The sequence below is a fragment of the Polypterus senegalus genome, chromosome 3 (genome assembly GCF_016835505.1).
Source record: "Polypterus senegalus isolate Bchr_013 chromosome 3, ASM1683550v1, whole genome shotgun sequence".
Lineage (NCBI taxonomy): Eukaryota > Metazoa > Chordata > Cladistia > Polypteriformes > Polypteridae > Polypterus > Polypterus senegalus.
The window spans coordinates 227,940,604-227,954,509 of NC_053156.1; the positions used below are offsets into that span (position 1 = coordinate 227,940,604).

The window sequence follows — 13,906 nt, forward strand, 5'->3', positions numbered from 1 at the left end:
TGCTACTGAGATGTCAGGACTTTATAATGTGGAAAGGAGGACGTGGATGGATGGGCATCTCGGGCCGGGTTGGTTGCAGGTATCGTACCAAGCCAAGAGGCTCTAATAAAGGAGGGGTAGAGGGGGACACTCCTCTGTCCAGGTTAGATTCTGCCTGACCCAAAAGTGCTTCTTGATGACAATGATGTTGGTGGCTGAAAAGGAGGTGAATCAGACTCTGGGAGTGGAGGTGGGCAAAGTTTATGCAGAGGTAAGAGAAGGAATTAAGAAAAGAACTGAGTATGTTGTATTCTGGAAGAAGGAGAAACCTGTGACAGTGTATTATGTTGAATAAAAATACTTTATTTAAACCCATTATTGTGTCAGTGTACTTGTGTCAATGGGTTGGGGCTCAGTTACACCCCCTATTGTCCACAAGTGACACAGAGAAAGAAGAAAAGAAAACTGTAGGCGGTGCTGAAAAAATGTCCAACATACCGTAACATTAGTGAGCTATTAGTGGCTATGACCAGGTAATCATAAGGCTGACAGTAAGGACTGTTACCAAAATAGCGTCACAGTGATATCTTCAACAAAATTGCAACAAATAATAACAATACAAATTATTTAATAAAACACAAATTATTTAGTAAAAAAAAGGATTGTTTTTGCTCAGTGTGAAGGCCTACCTAAACTAACTTGCTCTTAATGTTTGTAGGTTTCTAGGCTCATTATTGTCGCATATACTTAGAACAGTAAAATTCTTACTTGCAATTAAAATGTAGCAGGTTGCCACTCTCCAGGCCTATGATTAATGAATGTAACCTTATCTTGAAACTTTTGTCTTCTGCTTGAAAAAAAAACTAACGTGATGATATAATTGATCCAGTTTGTTTCTTTACTGGAATTCATTTGTTTATTTCAACTTTATTCATTTTATTATTATTCTAGTGATGTCATTTCATGTTTTTTTTTTGTATTTTATGCTTGCTATCATTTTGTGTTTTTTTCATATGTCCGCAGCCATGTTGTCTACTGTACTGTTGCTATGCCCTTTGCCAGTCACATGACATAGTTTTCCTGACATTTGATCTCAGCACACTTCACCAATTTAGATTATTTATTTATAAAAGCACATTTAAAACAACAGAGGTTGCGCCAAAGTGCTATACAAAAAAGCATTAAAATAAGCACAATACAAACGATCATGCAAAAGCAAGTTAATAAAACAACCAACTGTAATATTTACCACAATCCCATCACACACAATGAAAGACAGAAGAAAACAAGTAGGTCTTAAACCGACTTTTAAAAACATCGATCGAGGATGAAGACCTGATGTGAAGAGGTAAGTCATTCCAAAGCCTACAGTAAGAGCAGCAACTGAAAAAGCTTGGTCTCCCCTTGACTTCAGCCGAGATCTTGGCACTACAAGGAGTAGTTGTCCAGATGACCTCAGTGCTCTTGGTGCCACATAGGGGTGAATAAGGCATAAATATCACAGATATATTTTGGAGCGAGACCATGCAAGGCTTTAAAAACAAACAAGATTTTCAAATCAATGCAACACCTCACCGGTAGCCAGTGGAGAGAGGCTAAAATGGGGGAGATGTGATCCCTTTTATTCGACCCAACCAAAAATCTAGCTGCCGCATACCAATAATGTATGGTGTCTCCTTATCCAAAAACTACGTATATCAATTCCTAAAACTTTCAAGGATCTTTACAACTAGCAAATGACTAACAAAGCAGCGTTAACGCTAGGCATTTTTGTCATATTTTCTTTCACAATAATTTGGCTTAGCACTTTATTTTGATGTGCTATTCTGAGAATTTCTTTTTGTTACTTTGACTCTGGGTTGTTTCCTGAGCCAAGACATTCTTCCATCTCTTGATCATTACTTCCATCACTCTCCTAGAACTTTGAGAACCTGTATTCTACCAGATGATCATAGCAATTAGCAACTAAAAATCAAGCCCCTTCTTATATCTTACATCTTGTGTCACTGAAATTCTCTTCTGAAGGCATATCTGTGAAAATATTTGACTGCCTGCCTCAGTGACCTCTGGATGTCAAGAATCTACTCCAATGTAAAAGCAAAACAGATCTACTCCTCCAAGGATCAGGTAAACAGCTCAAGAGACCTAATTTCCACTCGTTAAAAGTTGGTTCTTGCAGAATTACCCCATTTTACTCTGTAATGGGCATTGGTGTTACACTTAACTGCATATTGACCTTTAAATTCCAGATCTCAGGTACAGGCAATCATTTGTTAACAAAACCACTGTGATAACTTTTATTCTCTAGATCCAAAATACTCTGTTATGCTTTTATCACCAATCTGTTGCACTGCTGCCATCCTGTTTAAGATAGATAGATAGATAGATAGATAGATAGATAGATAGATAGATAGATAGATAGATAGATAGATAGATAGATAGATAGATAGATAGATAGATAGATAGATAGATAGATAGATAGATAGATAGAGTTGTGCTTGAAAGTTTGTGAACCCTTTAGAATTTTCTACATTTCTGCATAATTTTGACCTAAAACATCATCAGATTTTCACTCAAGTCCTAAAAGTAGATAAAGAGAAACCAGTTAAACAAATGAGACAAAAATATTATACTTGGTCATTTATTTATTAAGGAAAATGATCGAATATTACATATTTCTGAGTGGCAAAAGCATGTGAACCTTTTTATGTGACCCCCCCCCCTTTGCAGCAATAACTGCAACAAAACGTTTCTGGTAACTTTTGTTCATTCCTGCACACCAGCTTGGAGGAATTTTAGCCCATTCCTGGGATGTTGGTGGGTTCCCTCACATGAACTACTCACTTCAGGTCCTTCCACAACATTTCGATTGGATTAGGTCAGGACTTTGACTTGGCCATTCCAAAACATTAACTTTATTCTTCTTTAACCATTCTTTGGTAGAACGACTTGTGTGCTTAGGGTTGTTGTCTTGCTGCATGACCCACCTTCTCTTGAGATTCAGTTCATGGACAGATGTCCTGACATTTTCCTTTAGAATTCTCTGATATAATTCAGAATTCATTGCTCCATCAATGAAGGCAAGCTGTCCTGGCCCAGATGCAGCAAAACAGGTCCAAACCATGATACCACCACCACCATGTTTCACAGATGGGATAAGGTTCTTATCCTGGAATGCAGTGTTTTCCTTTCTCCAAACATAACACTTTTCATTTAAACCAAAAAGTTCTATTTTGGTCTCATCCGTCCACAAAACATTCTTCCAATAGCCTTCTGGTTTGTCCACATGATCTTTAGCAAACTGCAGGCGAGCAGCAGTGTTTTTTTTTTGGAGAGCAGTGGCTTTTTCCTTGCAACCCTGCCATGCACACCATTGTTGTTCAGTGTTCTCCTGATGGTGGACTCATGAACATGAACATTAGCCAATGTGAGAGAGGCCTTCAGTTGCTTAGAAGTTACCCTGGGGTCCTTTGTGACCTTGCCGACTATTACACGCCTTGCTCTTGGAGTGATCTTTGTTGGTCGCCCACTCCTGGGGAGGGTAACAATGGTCTTGAATTTCCTCCATTTGTACACAATCTGTCTGACTGTGGATTGGTGGAGTCCAAACTCTTTAGAGATGGTTTTGTAATCTTTTCCAGCCTGATGAGCATCAACAACTCTTTTTCTGAGGTCCTCAGAAATCTCCTTTGTTCGTGCCATGATACACTTCCACAAACGTGTTGTGAAGAGCAGACTTTGAACGATTCCTGTTCTTTAAATAACACAGGGTGCCCACTCACACCTGATTGTCATCCCTTTGATTGTAAACACCTGACTCTAATTTCATCTTCAAACTAACTGCTAATCCTAGAGGTTCACATACTTTTGCCACTCACAAATATGGAATATTCGATCATTTTCCTCAATAAATAAATGACCAAGTATAATATTTTTGTCTCATTTGTTTAACTGTTTTCTCTTTATCTACTTTTAGGACTTGAGTGAAAATCTGATGATGTTTTAGGTCATATTTATGCAGAAATATAGAAAATTCTAAAGGGTTCACAAACTTTCAAACACAACTGTAGATAGATAGATAGATAGATAGATAGATAGATAGATAGATAGATAGATAGATAGATAGATAGATAGATAGATAGAAGAGGAGCTACTCATGCTACTCATTAATAGGTAGATACTTGCTTGTTCCCATTGTTCCAACAGCAATACAGAATGTAAAGACATATTGTAAACCATTTCATTAATGTACGTACCAGATATGAACAAGCAATACACTATAATACTGGTATAATAATAAAAATAAATATTTTTCTTATGCCAGTGTGACTATTATAGCTGGCAAGGATGAAGTTAAGCACACCGAGAGGAGTCATTATACAATCTAATAGCTGTCGGTATAATTTAGCCCCAGCAGGATACCATGGTAGAATGAGTTAATGACAAAATGTGTTGCAAGTCAGGCTATCATTGAGAGAACAGGCATTATTAACCACGATGGCCTCTAACTTTGCCATTATCGTCTTTTTTTCTGCCTCTGTCTTTATCAAGTTGGTCAGTCTTGTGACACAGCAGGCTTTCCAAACCACTTATTCAGACATTTGGCACTGCCTAAGATGGTGTATTTTAAAAGGATCAACAGGATATAACAGGTTCAGAATGCTGCTGTCATAGCCGTGAATCAACCCAAACAACCTCAACACATTTTCCTTTAGTTATCCAACTGACTTTATAACTGTGCTACTGACTTATTCTACAAAGCTGTTTGCTCCAAAACTCTAGAATAGCCATTATTTGCTGCTTATACTAAATAAACCTATCAGACAGCTGACATTGTCTCACGCTGGCCTTAATAATGTTTGAAAAACCCCATTATACAACTCCTGACAATTCCTCATTCGGCTTCCTAGGTCTATCTGTAAGGCTCAATTCATCTTGAAGGTAAAATCCAGACAGCAGTAGCAGCCCTCCTTCTTGTCATTTTAATTGCTTTCCTTTCATCTTAGAGTTTTGAGATCCCTGCTATTCGGTGTTGTTGTAGTGTATGGAATTTGGACTGCTAGCTGTTAAAGCTCTACACAGAATTTAACAATTTATCCTATTGCAGTTGCCATTTGTATTACTTTTCATAAGCACCCTTCTTCTGATGTTTATGTAGTACACTCTGTTGGATTTATAAAGCTATTTTTCGTATTTGCAGTTTAAAAATGTTAGCTCTTCCTGGAATTTGTCAATATTTCATATTTTTGTGTTTTTTTTTACAGTATATTGCTGGGATAGACTCCAGCTGCTCCTTAACCCTGCTATGGATAAGCAGGTCAAGAAAATGGATAGGTGGATGGATATATTATATTTTGTGTACTGATCACTGTGAACATTGACACTATATTGTGCTTTCTCTGTAAAACAGCTTGTTATGGTACTGTGTGACATCTAGTGTAGTGGGAATATGGGCACCAAACTACACTTTGGGCATCATTGTATTTTGGGACAAGCAGGACCAGCAGAACCAGCAGGAAAGATGTAAGATAGAGAGTCACAGACACAAATTCTGGGTTTAAAAACAATGGTTCAATTTATTTACAGGTGCAGGGATAAAAACAGTGTCATGTGGGCTTTAAACAGTCCTTAGGCATAGACTGACAAAAACCAATAAAGAAGAAAAATAATGATTATTACAGTACTTATAGTGAAATCCCAAAGTCCCAAAAACAAAAAGAAAAATATATATACACTACAGAACTAAGGTGATTTTCCTCTGTTAATCACGATTCAAGAACTTAATTCTTATACAAAAAAATCCCAAAAATAATCCACAAAAATATTCACAAAATGATAAAATAATTGTATATACAAAAAGACAAAAAGTGCACCAGAAACCATATATATATATATATATATATATATATATATATATATATATATATATATAAATATATAAAATATATAAAATCCTAAGCCTAAAATTGCAACATTTTTGTGCAACGATTTTATGTGACATTTTCATGTCACGCTTTAAATTGGGCTTATTTTAAAACCTACATATATATGTTTGGTATCATTCTTTTCAGAATTTATCGAACTTTAATGTGATATTGTTAGATTTTCAGATGCTTATTCTGCTTTTAAATTATAAACTAAAAAATATCAGGAACTCATATCCCGCAAGAGAAGACTTAACCAAGAGTGCCAAGAGATTTAACCACGCCCAGGGTCGGAAATAAAAGACAAAGAGTAGGACAGCTGCTGTAACTAAATGATCGAAGTGCTGCGTGAGTTGGAGATCATGCGCAATCCAGCAGCTGATCGAGCAAAGAGGAGGTAAAAAAAATTGTATTTGTTTCCCATTGTATCACTGTTTAAGAGGGGGTTTCAGAGGACTGACTGCATCTCCATGGGGTGCATTCAGCCCCCACTCTTCACAACGTGATTGGCAGACTGGCTGCAACTGGGGGCTGGGCGCCAAAGACACCAGGGGGGCTTGCCCCCCTAGTATGTATATATATAATGTATATATATATATATAGCTCCAATCATTATAACTTGATATCTTCACAAAAAAGAAAAATATTTACAAAGAAAGTAGACTCAAGCTTCTATTATCTACTGTACTTCATAAATGCTCTGCAAAAAACTAATGCACTCCTCACTCTCAAATGGTCAAAAGACGACTCCTGTAGGCAGGAAATGCCTTTAATATTCGGCCCAAGTTTGGCTGCCCAATCATGCTCACTTGGCCACTTTCCACCAATCACGATTGACTTGAGCATGCCATACCTCTGCAAGGCCTCTATTAATTACCTCATGTGCATGTGTGTGAGCTCACAGGGTGTCGGGCTAGAGTATACCGACATCTTCCAACACTACGGCATGTTTTTACTTTAAAAATGTTATCCCTTACTAAAAATGATGACATTAAACTAACAATACACACTTCTTTCTCCACAACTACATAGGACTCCATAAACTTTCACAAGTGCCTGGACACTTGCTTTCCACAGTGTACTCCTGCTAAAGCAGATTTAAAGTGCTTATCCTTGAAATGTTTATAAAGGTGAGCACCTTAAATTTTCTTGCCTTTCAAACCATTTTCCACTATACTTTCAAAGTCGTTTTTCCTTTCCCTCATAATACCTGGTGGGCGGCACGGTGGCGCAGTGGTAGTGCTGTTGCTTTTCAGCTAGGAGACCCAGATTCGCTTCCTGGGTCCTCTCTGTGTGGAGTTTGCATGTTCTCTCCATGTCTGCGTGGGTTTCCTCCAGTTTCCTCCCAAAGACATACAGGTTAGGTGCATTGGCGATCCTAAATTGTCCCTAGTGTGTATGTGCACCCTGCATGGGCTGGCGCCCTGCCTGGGGTTTATTTACTGCCATGAGTCCTGTGTTGGCTGGGATTGACTCCAGCAGACCCCTGTGACCCTGTAGTTAGGATGTAGTGGGTTGGATAATGGATGGATGGATAATGCCTGGTTACCATATTCTTGTAGTCAACTGTGCTATATGGACCATTATTGTGATGTTTGAAGAGTACAGTGAAATTCTTACTTGCATGTGGACATGTTAGTGTGGTAAAGTTCATTAGGGGTCTGTGGCAGTGAAGATATTTTAAATAAAAACAGCGTGGCTCAGACTTGCAATGACATGTGACTCCAGACAGTTTAATGGGGTACTGCCCGATCACACATTCATGTACAAACGTGAATGCCGATATCCACTTATTTCCTCGTTGACAATCTGGAGGTTGTTAAGCTATGCACCAGCACTCACAGAGTATACTGGAGCCTGAGCAAGAAAAAGAAAGAGGGGACAAAAGAAAGCAAGGGAAAGGAGAAAAGACAGAATCAGGAGGGAGCCAGTGTGGACAGAAGGTGGTGAAACAGTCAGGAGAAACGTTGTGGAGGAACACTGTGAGAGGCACTACAGGGTGGACCGGGTCTCCCTTGCTGAACAGCAGAGAGCAGGAGCGATCGTGGGTTCTAAGGGATCCATAAAGGGGCGTCAGGCTTAGTGCATTCCAGTGGACAACGAGGGACGGTGGCTTGGATGGTAATCATCAGGGTCTCAACCTGAGAGATAAGTGAGCTGGGTGAGACAAGAGAGAGTGAGTACGGTAGCACTAAGAAGGAAACAAAGGCCGATTCTGATTGTGGTTTTATCTTTGATATTAACAGATTATTTATTGACTTTATTTGTTTGTTTAGATTTTTAACTTTCTCACAAGCACTATGTTTTATTGGATTATTTATTTATTGACAGACTGTTTGGACACTGTTTTGTTGTTGGGAAACAAACTGCACTGTGCAGCTTTTTGATGCACCACTCTTGTTATTGCCGTGTCCTCGCTAGTCTGTCCTGGTCATGACTAAGACTCTAGCCTGTGGGGGAACTTTTACTCATGCCAGAAACCAAGGAAAGACAAAGAAAACCAAACAAGTGCAAGAGAGGTTTTATAAAACTAAAATATGCAAGGAAGTGTAAAGCACAATAGAACAAAAACTACAAATAAACAGGAATAAAACAGCAAACCTGCTGCCCCCCAGGTCTTATTAACAATTCTTGAGTCCTTGCCTATCAAGCAGGGTGTCTAAATGCCTTGCCCACTATAACCTGCACCAAAGTACTCTTCCACACTCCTCCCATAGCTTTGCCATATTCTTTGGTCTCTCTTCCTCCTGTCAATTGAACCTTTACCAACAGCAATATTCCTGAATCCCAGGCCAATGTAATAAGCTTAAGAACTCCAATAAGGAAACATTTCTAGGCTGAACTCTAAGACCACTTCATGGGCCAGAAATGTTCTATGGAGCTATTGGGAAATGCTCTCTTCTGGAAGCCCCAGGTTTATCTGCAGTCATGGAGCCCAATTTCTATTTAAAAGGCCAGGTCTTCCCCATAGAGGCCTTCCTACAATAATACACACAGCAGCAGGGCTCCATGCACACATTACGGTGCTCCTAGCTACAGTACCATTTGCTGAGGTGGACTTCATTTGTGGTATCAAGAAAGTCTTGTCAGACTTTTGTCATTCAGCATTGTTAATCCTAAAGAAAGTGATTGATGCTTGAGAAAATATTTTCTTCCTTTCTTGACCATAACAGTTTTATGGACTGTGACATTAACATTTTATAGCTAACACAGTGGTGGGTGTCACGTTCTTGTCAGTATTTTACGGTAGCTATAAAAAGGACCACCATCCTATTGGAGCTTTTCACAGCTTATTATTAAACTGTGGAATTTCTTAAGTGTTTATTTAGATTTCTGTTCTAATGATTGACAGTCTATAATCATTTGAAATTAATAATTACATTTATGAAACAAACAACCAAATTAATACACCTCTTTGGGATTTGAGAACAAAATCAGAGGACCCAGGGAAAAATCTACACTAAGAGCAGTAGAACATGCAAACTCAATACAGACAGCCACAAGGCCAGGATTTGAATGCAGGATTCTGGAGACATGAACCTGTAGAGTTAAATACTGCATCGACATGCTGCCTGTCACCACATTTTTTAATTTTATATGCCATCTTACATAATGAAAACTTAAATCTCATACACAATTTATGGCATAATCAATACATTTAAACAACTAAAAAATAAAAAGGAAAGCTTGGGATGGCAGTGAAGTAAGTGGGGCTTAAAAATAGAAGCTGGCATACAAATGTCTCCTAACTTTCACAATCCCGCACTCGTTTTTTATATTTACTTAGGTGGTATAAAATAAGTGTAATAAATGGATTCCTCCTTTCCTGCAGATAGTGCTGCTGGGATAGGCCTTGGCCCCCCATGACTCTAAATATGATTAAATGAGTTTGAGAATATTACATTATTTTGAGAGACTGATTTGAAAAAAAAAAGAGTACCTATTACCATCATGGCAAGTAATGTGTATTAAATAGATTTCCTGGGCATGCATCAACATCAATTTTTAATATAAATAAACATTGCCTGTAATGGAAGAGGAAAAACAAGAGACATAATAATAAATTACCTGCCAAAACACTTTGCTTATTGTTCATTGTACAGGAAGATACCTTGGATCTCAGACAGAAGGGCAAATTTGACCAAATGAAAAATTCTAATCAAAGTCTATTCTGATTTTAAATATTATTCTGTAATTGAAAGAAATGAATGTTGGCTTGATTAAAAATGTCTAACTTCAAAGCTACTGATGAAATGACATTTACTTTCTTTCCATAAAGCTCTAAAGCTAACATCACCAGCAAAGTCAGAAATGTCTTAGTGATGGGAACAACTGGGTGGGCAAGCTATAAGCTGTTTTTAAATGTTAAAACTTTTATGGATCCAAAGCGATCCAGGGTGTTTTTTGGGGTCCCCTTGGAGTTTAGCACGACTCAAATCATTCACAATCAGTGTAAGGTTTAGATGGTGGCCCCCTCAGAGGTGAGTGGCTCAAAGAATTGACAATTGGTGATTAACATAAATCACATAGAAGCACTTTGGGCAGCTTAGTTTCTGCATGGGGCCCATAACTTCGCCCATGGCTAAAATATGCAAATATAAGAAATAAATACTGTAAATCGATCAACACACTTTGCTCCTGTTCAAACATGGCATTTCCCAAAGTTATGCCCTTCTTCCTTTTTGGCTCAAACATTAAAAGAGGTCAAATTAAAAGAAACACATACTTATAGTTTTTGGAAAAACACTGTATACCTGTAACTTACTCAATTTTCTTCAATTTGTGCTTGCGATCTTTGACTTTGAATATAATTTAGTGTTTTGGCTTAACATTCTAATCTATCAACTGCCAAGTTTTCAAACTTTGGCTTTATTTTGATCTCCACAAAATAATGCCACAAAATGGCAGTGCCCATGAAAACAAAATAGTGTGGTGATAAGATGTAAATAATTTCAAACAACAGTTTAATAAATATGCAAATATTAGAATTGGGTTCTACAGGTAACAAACTTCCCAATAAATCAAAAAATTCCCCTTGTAAAAAGGATGACTGAGAATAAGCACTACATAGGGTGTAATGGTGGAGTGATGGAGGAATTCTCAGACTTTGTATTTATCATAATACCTAACTATGACAGGTTCCTAATTGTAGGCAATTTACATTTTCATGTGAATAACCAGTGTGACCCGAAAGCAAGAGAATTCATGAACTTACTGGACTCGTTTGATCTTAGTCAGCACATCAGCCAGCCCACACATATGGGAGGATACACACTAGATTTTGTAATTTCAAAAGGATTAAAAGTTGACAGGTCGTAGATGTCGGAATATCAGACTATTCTTACATATACATTGAATGTGGAAATACTGACTACTACAAGTAAGCACATTGTTAAAAATGTTATTTTGATTCATCTGAAGCTTCAGTTCGATTGTAGTGTTTACCTCAACAGAGCAAACAGTGTTAACAGTAAGGCAAGGTAAGAGCTGCAGCTGACATAGTGACAGCTAAAAAACCTCCAGCATTATCACACCTTGGAAGACCCAAAGAGCATCTGATTTAAAGGGAGCATGCCAGAGATCTGAGCATAAATGGAGAAAAACTAAAGTGATAGTCCTCTATGTAATATTGAATGATAACAATAACTAAATATAAAAACGCAGTCCACCTTGAGAAACAATCCTATTTCTCTAAAATTATAAATGATAATGCTAGCAATCCAAGAGTTTTATTCTCAACTTTTGATCGTCTTCTAAACCCATCTCACTCAAGGGAATGCCTCCTTAAAACTACTAATGAAACTTGTGAAGCTTTTGCTTTATTTTTTTAAACACAAAATAAATGATATTGGAAGTAATCCAGTATATCCTACCAAAGTGAATTCCAGCATTCCCTTTGAAGCAAGTTAAATTCTAAATTCTTTCGCTGGAAAAGATCTAACCGAACTACGTAGAATAATGTCTCAGTTGAAACCACCCATCTGCATCCTTGTCCCGGTACCAAGAGGCTTTTTCAAAAAAGTCTCCAATGTGCTAATTGGTAGTATACTTGACATCGTGAACTCATCGTTAGATACGCGAGTCTTCCTTGACTGTCTTAGGACTGCTGTTTTTAAACCCCTGATCAAGAAAAATCTTGACTCCTCAGTCTTTAACAATTTAAAACAATTTTCTACCTGCCTTTCTTAAGTACAGTTTCAAGAACAGGCAATTATTAAGCAGCTAAATGATTACTTTATTATACATTCTACTCTTGACAAGTTTCAGTCAGGTTTCAGAACAAATCACAGTATGGAAACTACACAGGTTAAAGCAGTAAATGATTACCTCTTTTTGTTCTCTTAGAGTTGAGTGCAGTATTTGACACCCTACACCAGAGTTTTTTTATAAATCGCCTTCATGTAGATAATGGGTGGGCCTCTCCAGCAGTGTCTTAAATTGGTTTCAGTCTTACTTAACAGATAGAAGGTTTTTGTTAGTTGTGTTAATTGTTCTTCGAAGACCCATGATATTGTATATGGTGTACCACAAGGGTATAGTCTGTGCCCACTACTTTTTTCAATCTGCATGCTTCCATTAAGTAAGATTATCTCAAAACACAAGGTGAGCTACCACAGCACTGCAGATGAAACATAGCTTTATTTATCAATAGCACATGATGACCCTGATGCTCTTGGCTCTCTGATCCAATGTCTTAGCAGTATGTCCGATTGGATGAGTAGTTTCTTTCTCAAACTAAATAAGGAGACAGCAAAAATCCTAGTGATTGGCAAACATGGATATACTAAGGGTCAAGATGGAGGTAAAGAATTTAAGGATAAACATTGGCTCTGACTTAAACTTTAAATATGATATTAACCACATTAATGGGAATATAGGAAAAGTTTGACTTCATAGAACTTTACAGGACATTGAAAAACTCTTCACACTTTTGTTTTTAGTCGACTAGATTACTGTAATGCACTCCTAACAGGACTACCTAAGAAAGACATCAATTGGTTGTAATTAGTGCAGAATGCAGAAGCCAGAATCTTAACTAGAAAAAAAAATCTGAGCACATCTCACCAGTTGGTTACTTGTGTCATTGAGAATTGACTTTAAAATACTACTAATGGGTTATAAAGCCTTAAACATTCTTATTCCATCCTATATTTTGAAATGCCTTCTCCCTACGCTCCAAGTTATAACCGTTGATCTTTGATTGGAGGTCCGCTTATAATTCCAAGACCCAACCTTAAAAGAGATGCTGAGGCAGCCTTTTGATGTCATGCACTTAAAATCTGGAATACTTTACCATAGAAATTTGCCAGGCTAATACTGTAGAATGTTTTAAATAACTGCTAAAACCCCATTATTTTAATTTGTCTTTTTCGTAGCTACATTTTAGTTGTATTCCTGTAAGATTATATGGGCATAGAATGATCATATTCTTCAGGGGTCTGCAATCTGTATTAATCTCTACTTTTCTCTCTTGTCTTTTCTGGTTCTTATGTGGTGGTGATCTGCACCACCACCATCTGATCAAGGCACCATGCAGCCATCTGTGATGATGGAATGAAGGCAGATTCTATCATGTGAAGCCTGAAAACAAAGAGGACTGCTTTAAGAACATTTATGTGAGGTTGGGTACCCAGTGGGAGCTGGGCAGTCATTTGGCCTTGGAACCTGTGGACAAATACAAAACAGCTTGATCAATCAGGTGTACGTGACAAGAGCCATGCAGACCCTGCTTGCCCATGGCAAACGTGACAAAGGGTCATGTAGACCTGCGTGCCCAAAGTATGCGTGCTAAGTGCTACTTCTTGTTTTAAGGTAACTACACAAAAAACCACAAGTGTGGACTCATCGAGCCCCAAACTAAGGAAACTAACAGATGTATTCCACCTTTAGATTTCTGGTAGTGCTGATTCAGGCTAATATTTTGAAATACTTGTGTAACTAAAGTCATAAGACAAAAGCCCTATAAAAATTTGGGACACCGACCCCTCGGGGCAGATGAAGGG

At 37.8% G+C, this 13,906-nt stretch overlaps 1 protein-coding gene across 2 annotated transcripts in view; it reads right to left on the reverse strand.

The window, feature by feature from the left end:
* pacsin1b (protein kinase C and casein kinase substrate in neurons 1b) overlaps positions 1–13,906 on the reverse strand; it is a 205,747-nt gene that overhangs the window by 89,430 nt on the left and 102,411 nt on the right. The window lies entirely within an intron of this gene.